The sequence below is a fragment of the Thermobia domestica genome, chromosome 5 (genome assembly GCF_964235325.1).
Source record: "Thermobia domestica chromosome 5, izTheDome1.hap1.1, whole genome shotgun sequence".
Taxonomy (NCBI): Eukaryota; Metazoa; Arthropoda; class Insecta; order Zygentoma; family Lepismatidae; genus Thermobia; species Thermobia domestica.
The window spans coordinates 945,769-957,230 of NC_137458.1; positions in this window are offsets into that span (position 1 = coordinate 945,769).

The window sequence follows — 11,462 nt, forward strand, 5'->3', positions numbered from 1 at the left end:
AAGAAATATTTGGAAAGCTTCGAAATGTGGTGTTGGAGGAAGAAGGAGAAGATAAAATGGACAGAGAGCAACAAATGAAGATGTTTTAAAACAGATAGGAGAGAAGGGGACACTTCTGGCCACCATCCTTCGTAGCTAGGCCAATTGGATCGGACACATCTTGCGAAGAAATTGTCTTCTTCATACCGCCATAGAAGAAAAGATGGAAGGAAAGCTAGGAATGGGAAGAAGAAGAACACAGCTGATCGATGATTTGAAAGATAGGAGAAAATATTGGGAGTTAAAAGAGGAAGCTGAAGATCGACAAAAGTGGAAGAAACATTTCCAGGCCAAAATCTAAAATTGAAAAAAATCTCATTAGTCCTAGGGTTTGCCCAAAAGGCAGAATACTTAATAATAATAAGTACTGAAAATGAAGGAAGAAGAGATCACGTGGAAGAGAAGTGGACCAGAGTATGAGTAGCATTCAGAGAAACAGTTTTAAAAAGTTGTAAAAGGAACAATAGAAAGAGAACTAGTTAATAAGAAAACGTGGTGGTGGAATGAAGAGGTTCAAGCAGCTGTGAAGGAGAAGGAACGAAATACATGCACACAAAAGACCTACAACAGACCTGAAGGCGTACAAGGAAACTTAAGAACGTCAAGAAGGCAGTATAGTATAATCCCAGCGTTGTGATGAGTTATACAACAATCTCAAAACAAAAGAGGGACAAAAAATGATTTACAAGATTTCGAAGGTTAGAAAGAGACAAAAGAAAGATATTTCGCATGTGAACTGCATGGAGGATGAAAATAATAAGGTTCTGACAAGTGAGAAGAGATGGAAGGAGTATATCCAGAAACTTCTCAATAAAGAAAACTTGCGAAGATCTACCCATGAATCAAGGACTTGTCTGCCCTGTGACTATGATAGATGTGGAAAATGCTATGAAAGAGATGATAAAAAGTAATAAAGCCACGAGTCTCGATAATATCCATATCGAAGTATGTAAAAAAGTTTAGGTAAAGCAGAAGTACAGTGGTTTACTCGACTTTTCGATACAGTAAGATATTGGAAACAGGAGATATGGTCTTTCTAGAGGCAGCTCCATTGAGCTTTTATCGCGTCATTTTCACTAAAGGACGTATACCTTCTAGAAGATTGTGCAAAGGAACGCAACTTGGTATCGTTTTGAAGCAGGCATTTATATCTTTTTGTCACATTGAAATCGACCTTTATGTTGTTGCTCATTGCATCACGAGAAAATGGCTGATTCCTTTAAAATGAATTTTGGAACATGGAGTCATTGAGGGGGAAATGATCATATTAAACTTACAAGTGAGAAAAGCATGCATATAATCGGTAGCACTGCTGATTGAAAATTATGTATGAATAAGATTTTGAAAATACAAGTATGATTTATGTCGCTATGAAGAAATAAATGAATCATAGGAGTTAAATTATTATTATTATTATTACCAATGTTATTTTGTAGTTCTTTTCAGTGTGAAACAAATTTTAAATGAATGTGGACATTTCTGACAACGACAATCTTATTACTTACAATGTTTAAGCTGTATAACAATTAGTTTAACACGGGCGATTTCGGACATGTCTGCGCCATTTTGGTTTAATAACTTCGGTTATTACCAAGACAATATACAGTGTATATCAATTCGCTTAATTCAATTTTCTACTTTTTATCAATTTAAAATGTAATAGTCGACATGGCTAATTAATGGCTGTAGCATTTAATCTATATATAACAACAAATGTGGTTCTAGAAACAAGAAACAAGAAAATTTACTTTTTAATTAAGACGACAAAATGGTTTACAGACTTGCAGTTAGAGGTGAGTTTAAATAAGTAGAATACTGCAAGACCTTTCGTATATTTTTCGATGTCTTATGTATATTAAAGACATTTTACATAACTTTAAGCTCCGAAGTGATCTCCATTCCTACAACACGACTAGACATAGAGCCGATTTAAATACGTTACAAGTCAGATTAACGTTCTCACAAAAACGTTATATAAGTGTGCGGGTTTGAAATTATTTAATTTAGGCCTACTACCACAAAATGTACGCATAATATTTCATGATAATTTTAATAAAAATATTGTAAATCTTTCCTTGTAAGGAACTCAGTATTGAGTATATCAGAATTTGAAGAGGTTTGTCATCAAGAATTAAATGGAGAATATTAATATATAAATAAAACTTCTATCTATAATGGGATAAATTTTGTAAATATTATATAAAATATATTATCTTTGTCTATTGCGACGGGGTTTCCCGGGTTTTAACTCCCCTTTGAACAACACACTTAATGTACAGGTGTCATAATTCTTATTATGTAAATATTTTTTTCATACTTATAGACTTGGCAATATTACTTTTCGGACAGACCTTGTATTAAGATAAACCCTGCTCCCGCCAAGTGAACTTTGTGGTGGACAAACACCGTGTGCGTGGGTTTTCTCGGGGTTCTCCCGTTTCCTCCCACTTTCTTCATTCCACCATTTCATTCATTACTCATTATCACCGTCTCCTTTAGCCTAACCGGCATAACCGTGGGACGTAAAACTCAAAATTTCATTTTCATTTTTTTTTTTTTGTATTAAGATATTTATTCAAAAATCCTGAAACGGTATAAGCTTTGGATCTTGACCCCTTGTTGAAATTCTGCGTACGCTACTGAAGGTACATAATAAGGACATTAAACAAAAGCGACAAACATATAGAGTGTTTTTAAATATAAGTGTGAAGATGAATTAAAAGAAAAAATAGCTGGGTCAAGCAGAAAACCAATCATCGAGTACTAGGGATGTGAAGGTACTAAAATATGTTGAACGTAATTAAGATGAGAAGAAACTACTTGGGACATTTTTTTGAGAATTTTAGGAAGTTAACCGTGAGGAAACATCCCACCAGAGATACGAAATTTTCCCTCTCCCATGGGGACATATATATCTCTGATAGTGCTCAATTTGTGGATTACCAGTATTTCCAAGGCATAACTTTTAGCTCCCTATTGTATATTGTCTTTTAAAACTTCCATCTTCTCCCTATGGAATCTTCTGAAACCACCATTAATCCTGAAGGCCGTGAAATAAGGTACAGTATAATGGAAGGAAAAGGACGGAGGAAAAGAGAAGCTAGAATTAATGGACGGTAGTAAAGAGGATCATTGTTACAAAACGCTTAGGTTGGGTAAGGAACTTCTGAGTTTGCGGCAAATAACGTCTGAAGAGACAGAATATCTCTGGCAATTGCGTGTGATGACATATGGAGCAATAAACACAATAATCAAGTTGTAGATAGGATCGCTTGTAATTGACTTTGTAACCTTTTGTCATGGACAGTTAAGTAACATCGTTTTTATAAGGAGCATTCAGTATATCACGGGTTATTATTCACGGTATTATAACACCAAGAGAAGCATATAATTTAATAAGGGAGATACTTCAACATAAACTGTTTAACTGGGGAAGAGATTGAAACGCAGCAATGAATTGAAAGTCAAGCAAGAAGAAAACATTTTGTGTAATAGCTTTTTGGTCTGCTGGGAACGACCCGCTGCACACGAACGACCATGCATGAATTGGAACAACGATTCGCACTTGTTTTGGACGATAAGCGAACTCATCAACACGCTCGTTTCATTCCGGTTAGCCGATGCGTAAAACAAGAAAAGAAAAATAAAAATGTCTTCTAACATATCGAGTTGTTGGCGCTTATCTCATTGAGTGACAATTTGAATAAACATCTTGTTTCATGTGGCATGTTTTACAAGCCACAAAATAGGATCAGTAAGTTGAACAAGGAAACTTTATGTCTGTTTTTAACTCTTTTGATGGACGCCCGTGAGCAATATAAACTCCAAGAAAGACGTTTTTAATAGATTTACTTGCTTGTTTCTGATTAGTTTTTCGATTCATACATTTCTTCATTTTACTTTTTTTTAAATTTAAAAAGTGGTCACTATGATATCTCTGGAAGCAATTATTATGAATTTATTTTATTGTATTTAACTATTAAGACTAGTCACCAGTCCGTCCATTTCTTCATATTTATCAAAATATTGCTGAAATAAATCAGGAGGTATTTGGAGATTGCAGGGGCAAATACACTCCTCACTTTGAGAGATACGTGCTATAATCAATTGTGTGCTAAGAGCGGGTAGTTGCCTCCAACCGTACTTTTTTGAATTGACTCCTTAATGTATATAGTTTCATTTGGAAATGTAAAGTTTTTGTACGTATTACTGGTTCATAGTTTCTAAATTTTCTAGTTGTGATTAGATTGTTTGGTTATTTGTAGAGGTAACAATGGCTCCAAGCATAAAAGTAATATAGGGTCTATACAGTATAACGTCGACTGCTAATTGACAGCAGGATAGCCTTTCAAGTCGAGGAGAAGTACAAGTAGGAAACTATAAACAATGAAATTAAGCCTCGTATCGAACATTCGCAAATTAGACCTCGAGCTGTTCAAGCAAAGAGCGCTGTCTGCGAGAGAGAGAGACAGAGAGAGGGGGGAAGGGGGGGGGGGTGAAAAGTTGACTAAAGCTGTGAGAGTCCAACCAGTGTTTTATGATATTATCTGTGAATATTATATGAGAACCGAGGTAAAAAATCAATCTATCTATGTAGGCCTATCGTCATATGAGAACCAAAAGAACCTAACTCCAAAGATAGGAGTTTTGTTTGCTTGGATTATGAACATAATTATGAAAGCCCCACTTGGTGTCATTTGAGTGTTACTAAACCTGACCTTGTCATGAATTATCTTTAATGCAATAATGTATTTATTGCATCTTATTTAAACATTTGTTTGAAAAAAAAAAAAAAAAACTTTTTTCCTCTCTTCTGTAAACCTACGAAAATGGAGTTACGTTTCTCTGGTTCTCATACGACGTTATATAAGAATGAAAGCGACTATGTTTGTAATTTAGTAACTCTTAAGCCACCCGACAGATCTCGATCAAATCTTCAACATAGATGTGGTTCGGGTATGCGATGGTTTTTATCAGTTCACTTTGGTGGTGCAAGTTAGAGAAGGGGAGGGGGAGATATTTTTTAAAAATGGTCTTAAATGACCGATATTGGTGTCGAATCTATAGTTTTCGGGGTCGCTGAGATGTCTTTACATCTAAATTCAACCCCCACTAGTACTCCTAAGGGAGATGGTGAAATGTAAAAATAATTGAAAATGACCGGGTTAGTGCTGAATCCATAATTTAGGCCTACGGAATCGCTAAGATGAACAGTGACACTTCCGATGCCGTTTAAACCCAAATTCAATACCCAGTAGTACTCCTAAGGGGGAATGTTGGCACGTAAAAATAATTTTAAATGACCGATATTAGTGTCAAATTCATAGTTTTTCTGATCCGTAAGTTGATTGGTGACAGTTTTGGCCTTTATGCCCAAAATGAGACGTGTTCTCCCCGTGCGAAGAACGGGCATTCTGCTAGTTACAGATCAAAATAGCAGTTGGATTATAAAGATTGATAAGATAAGATAAGTACAATTCACTCTTTCAGTGGACTAATTGGAAACTCCATACTGCGAATAAAATTTGTTCTGTGGATTCGAAATGAGTGTTTTTTTTTAAGGGGGGGGGGTGTCGTCCAGAGGCATCGTCCATAGAAGGAAAAATGAATTAAATCTTTATGTTTAAGGTTTCACGATTATCCTCTTTAAGGAAGGGGAACGGACGGTTAACGCAAGTGAATGATGGAAAATTGGTGGGATGAGAAAGTGGAAGGAAACAGAAGTGCTCCGAGAAAAATCATGGACACGATGTTGTCTAACACAAACTTACTTCATCGGGGATCGAATTAGGACCTCCACGCACCGAAGGTAAGCGCGTTCATAGAGGGAAGGAGAGGGTAGTAGTTACCGAGGGTTTCCTTTGCCGAGCGATCATATGAGGGGTACGTAAAAATTAAAAATAAATCAGTAGGCCATTATAAATCCGTAACAGTAACGGATTAGTGACTACGTGGATATCGGCACTAATAGTGAAGTAGGCACGGACGTTCGACTTTGGGTCCACGTATTATATAGCATTAGTGCTGAACGGGACGCTACACTCAGATCTAACTAACTATTTCCTTAGCATATAGGGTATAAAAGTAGGACATTCAACACGTTATTTCATTTCCATTTTTAAAATCATATATCATTATCTTAATAATATAAACACCGTTTTTATCCTGGCGATTTGCTTTACCACCACTTTACTAAGCTGATTCACACACACACACATTATACACACACACTGTATTTATAACTTGATGTTTGAAGTATGCCTAAATTAGTATATTCGTATATTGATTTGGCAATATTTATAAGTAAATTCCCTTCGCGAACGCGTAGTATAAATCTTGTCAGTCAGTATCAAGTAGAGATGCAAAAAAGCCGGCTTTTTTTGAATCGATGGTTTTTTTTCACATAAAAAGCAGGCTTTTTTGGGAAAAAAACGAGAATTTTGGAAATTTTGGCTTTTTTTCATTTTCATGATTTTTCTATCTAAATAGCTTTCTTATAGTATATTCTATAGTTAGATAAGAATTCCATGACCAAAATGCCATATTTCGCTCTAAAATTCACCAGCAAGATGGATGGAGCACATGTTTTACGAATTAAAGCTAACGTGAAGAATGTAGTATTTGAGGGCAATTTTAGAGGCTATTTAACTTTATTTTAACTTTTGAGTTATCGACATTTCTTTCTTCTCGGGATCACTTTAGTTTGTCATCCGTGTCTTATTTCTAAGAGCTTAGTACTCTAGCTTCTAGCGCAAAAGTTAAACTTACGTTTTTCTATATATCCGTCAAAGCGTACGTTTTTCAATATATCCGTCAAACCGTACTTCCACATTTCTGTTATACTGTAGCTGTGCAACGACTTAGCAATAATTTTCCGGATACAATCTTGAATACTAATTTATACAAATAATCAGTAGCGGATTTAGAAACGTACTTTGGGATGGGATTCTCTGATTGCTTCGTTTTCTAAAATGTTCTAATTTTATTTGGGAGGAGCTTGAAGTTTATGAGTACAGGCATAACTAATACTGTATTTCGTTTCGTTTATATATTTCGAGATAATCTTCCGGATACAACCTCATTGAAGATCATTTTATACTGAGAATCAGTGGCGGATTTAGAAAAGTATTTTGGGAGTAGAAAAGTATTTCTACTTAACAGATGGAATGAAGAAAAGCTTTGTCAGAATGATCGAATGCTGAGTTGAATCCCGGACTTCCCGATAGAAGCGCAAAAGCTCCACTCAGTCATGTTTGTTGTGCAGTTGTATTTATCTTAAATTAAATATATTCCGTAGTCCTTCTTTTTTTGGGTGGTGGTGGGGTGAGGAGAGTTCCATAATGGTATGAAGGGTGTGAGCCAAGAACATGATAACTAACAAATTTTCAATTGCTGAGTTATGCAGCACCAGATAGACAACAACGCATACCGCTTCGTTTAATCCTTCATGTGTAGTCTTATGTGAAAAATTAGCTTTCCGACTTTCAAAATGGATTGTGCAGCAGAAAATTTCTAATTTCTTAACATAATAAAGTTGTGGGTTACCATGTTCTTGCATCATACCCTTCATATGTTGAATCCCTCTTGTTAAAAATTCAGAAAACTTGGGAACTGAGTAAACCGTGATGGTGGTTATATAAAAGTGTAGAATTTCAAGAATATACAAAACCAAAAGCTCTAGATGTGCAGCCTTTAAGTGTATCATATAAATCTAAGTATTTTTCTTATGTTTTATTTTAATTTATTTTGTTCCATAAAGAGAGTATGGAATATTTTGAAGTAAAAATACTACATTGAATTTTGCTAGTTATTTGTGTATTTTTTAAAAATAAGTATTTACTTTTAGGGTTGGCTGGTTTACACCAGCTGTTTTTTTCTTTTTTTTTTAAATAAACAACTGGTTTAAACCAAAAAAAATAAAAAGAACGATAAATGCGAATCGTGTGAACTTCATGGTGACGTTTCCCCACATCAAACCATCTGCATTAGTTTTATTTCCTTTTCACCTTTTAATCAAGGTGTCCCATGTTCAATTCTCGGTCGAACCACAACCCTTCTTTCATGCGTAAACAAAGTAGCGGTTCGGATGTCACTTTAAGCGAAAGTCTTCTTCTTGATAACCTCGGTATTACGTAAGGATGTTAAGCCTGAACATACGAAACGAAACCAAATTGTATATTTCTGCATGCCTGAATGCCTGTTGTTTTATAAAGAAGCCAAGGTTACTTAAATATATTGATAGAAATTGGCAAAATTTATCGATTGCCTACGTAGCTTCCAACATTAGCTTAGATTGGACTTTCAATGATATGTACGTACTAAATTTGTAATTTAATACCTCAGTTTTAGCGTACTGATTATGATATGTTGACCTTTAAATTTTACATGCAAAGCAATAACAGGATTTTTCCGTTATTGTTTTACATTTAGAGTAATGACCGCATTTTCCCGATGGCTAGGGCGGGAGTTTCCCAATTTAAGAAATAAGCTTATGTATGACCTCTTCCAGCACAACCCCATTGTTGCATAATAACACCAAGGTGAAACAAACTTATTTCTGTCAATATGTAATATAAATACATAAAGTAAAATATCTAAACCCAAAAAAGCCTGGTTTAAACAAAAAAAGCCTGGTTTAAACCAAAAAAACCTAGTTTAAACTCCCCCCAAAAAACGGGGTTTTGCCATTTTCAAAAACAACCACGGTTCTTGCCAACCCAGCTTACTTTTGTATGTAGGAGGTTACAAAAAATCTTATTATATACATTGGTTAATCCTTTGGAATTTATAATGTAAATATGTTGAGAAGTAAAACTGTTTGAAGTATCTTTTCGAAATTCATGGTTTATTTTCGAGGTTTTATATTATTATGGACATCAACCACTAATTAAATGACTTTTTGTGTTATAGAGAAGCGAAACAAAATCTCGTTTATCAATTTAAAGCAGAATTTTGAAAAAAAGTCCAAAATTTCCCAAGCAAAAAAGCGAAGCAGAAAAAAACGATTTTTTTTTTTGCCAAAAAAGCCGGTTTTTTCCCGAGCCCTTGCATCTCTAGTATCAAGATTATAACAAAATATCACTTTTATACTGACAGCAGCATATTGGCTCGTCTCTGTTCCTAGTTATATATATATACATATTTCAAACTATTGGCATCCTTATTGTTAGCACTGAAGGTTTTCATCGCCTGAGTTACAATGTATTTCTGAAATTCAATGGCAAAAACTGATTCGCATAAATGAGTTTTTTTCTATGTAACGAAAAAAACATAGTTTTCTATGTATTACTGTTCTTTCAACAATTTTCCTCATCGTTGAATTGAGTTGAGTTAATTTTGAGTTTTAACGTCCCTTTCAGCAACGAGCCTATATGAGACGAGACGGGAATCCGAACCACATGAGCTTTCGCCAGGAATCGAACCCGGGTCTCTCACCCTAAAGGCGCGTACGCTAACCGCTTAGCCACGAATGAGCTCTTTTCCCTCATCGTATGACTAGCGAGATACGAATTATCTTTCTCCGTTGCATACTGACTTCGTCCAACATGCATGCAGCCCTCTCTGTAAACCCTCTTCCTCCCTTTGTCTCGAATTGGCTGTTCCACACTGCGGTCAATTAGCGGCCACGCTAATAGAAGTCCTGAGAGAGTGAGTGACTTATCAACGCACAAGAAGACACAAACCGTTTAAGCTAGAAACTTAAAGTTTTGACAGAGCATACGACTTGTGATGTAAGCTATCACCAAGGAAGGTTTTTTGGTAATTCGACGGCGAGGGGGGAGGGAGAAGAGAACTGGCAATTATTATCTTAAAATATCAATATCTAAGAAAATCTGAAAGGTTAGAGACATGAAATTTGGTATATGGACTTCAGGGCCGTGCTGTGGAAAATCAACGCCAGGGGCGAGAGTATACGACGGCGTCCCATACATATATTCCAAGCAATTTTTCCTATCTTTTCTCCTTTTTTCTCCCGAATTTTTCGCCCCCCCTTACTTCGGCGCCCGGGGACGGTCTCGAGGCACGGCCCTGATGGACTTCTCATTCAAAATAATCAGGCACGAGTTTCAACATTTTTTGATATTTGATGTAGAAGGGAAGAAAAGCGATGAGAAGAGAAAAGGGATGTGAATTACAATTATTATAACATGCCCATTTAATATTTGGACTTCTCATTTAAATGCAAAGTAATACCAGGTGAGAGTCTAATGGAACAACACCACCTGGTAGCAGTCGATATCTGTATCAAGGAAGAAGTAGAAAGACGATGACAATATGTTCCTGTTCGATCGAAGTGGTGAAAACTAGATGGGACAAGTCCTGAAAAGATTTGAAAATTAATTACTACATTGCAAGTACTGAAAGCTTTCTAAGAGTACTGGAGAGGTTTGAGAAAAGCCTTCGGGTCTCATACTAAACGAAGGGAAAATCCCAACCTACACCTTCTCGCGGGAAAAAGCGGGCAACGTGTTTGGCTGCTAACATAGGAGGGACCGACCAACTCCCGGGATAAGGAGTCAGGTTCTACAAAGTGCCAACGGCCTCCTCGGAGGGCGGATGAGTGGGTGGAGGTCAGGGCACCTTCTTGTCCTTAGGAGGGGAAACTGTCCTAAAAGGTGAATGAACCACTAGGTGGTCAACGGCATGGAGATGTGGAAAGGAAATGGGAATACTACCACATTATCTTTTTCTCAGAAGGGACGAAGAAGGACAATAAATAAATATGATGGTTCTTCCTGAGGTAAAAAAAAAAAAAAAAACTCCGGAGGTAAAATAGTCCCGCGTTCGGATCTTTGGTTGGGGACTACTCTGGAAAGAATCATCAAAGGAGGAAATAATAACTTTCATTTCAGCATAGGAACCTGGAACGTACAGACTCTACGACGTGAGGGAAAACTTGAAAATTTAAAAGTGGAAATGGACAAATCTAAAGTGGACATAGTTGGCTTGAATGAAGTGAGATAGCCAGGGAAAGATGAGATAGTACCGGGAAATTATAGAATATACTATTCGGGTGGCGATAAGGCCGAGAATGGTGTCGCGATTGCAATGAAGAACGAACTAGCAATAAGTGTAACCAAAGCGGAATACTGCAGTGACCGCCTGATGTTTGTAAAACTACATGCAAAACTAGTGGATATTGTGATAATACAAGTGTATATAACAACAACCGACCATGATGATAATGAAGTAGAAGTAATGTATGATCAGATTAGAGGCATATTGCATCAGGAAGGAAGAGGAAAGATCAACGCCATAGTAATGAGAGGCTTCAACGTGTAGTAGGAGAAGGAGCTGCGAATAAGGTAGTGGGACCGTTTGGACTAGGTAGAAGAAACGAACGAGGTCAAATGCTTATCGATTTCCGTAGGCAACATGATCTGTGGAGATGAACACGTGGTTTAAGAAAATAAAATCAAAGC